Source organism: Papaver somniferum, chromosome 2 (genome assembly GCF_003573695.1).
Source record: "Papaver somniferum cultivar HN1 chromosome 2, ASM357369v1, whole genome shotgun sequence".
Lineage (NCBI taxonomy): Eukaryota > Viridiplantae > Streptophyta > Magnoliopsida > Ranunculales > Papaveraceae > Papaver > Papaver somniferum.
Window position 1 is genome coordinate 47936749 of NC_039359.1, and position 280 is coordinate 47937028.

Consider the following 280-nt stretch of genomic DNA (forward strand, 5'->3'; position numbering starts at 1 on the left):
TCTTCATCATCTTCCTCCTCTTCATTGACTTCCTCCTCTCCATCGTCTTCCTCCTCTCCATCGTCTTCCTCCTCTGGTCCTTCTCCTTCTCTGTCGGATCCTAGTTCTTCTTCCTCTACATTTTCAACATCTTCTCTTTGTTTTTCAACCTCTTCATCATCATTCTCTTCTTCATCATCATTCTCAATTCGTTTTCCCATCACCTCTTCATTGACATCTTGAATTATATCACGAACATTCTCTTGGTTGACTTCCGGTAACAAGCCCCCTTCATGTTTAG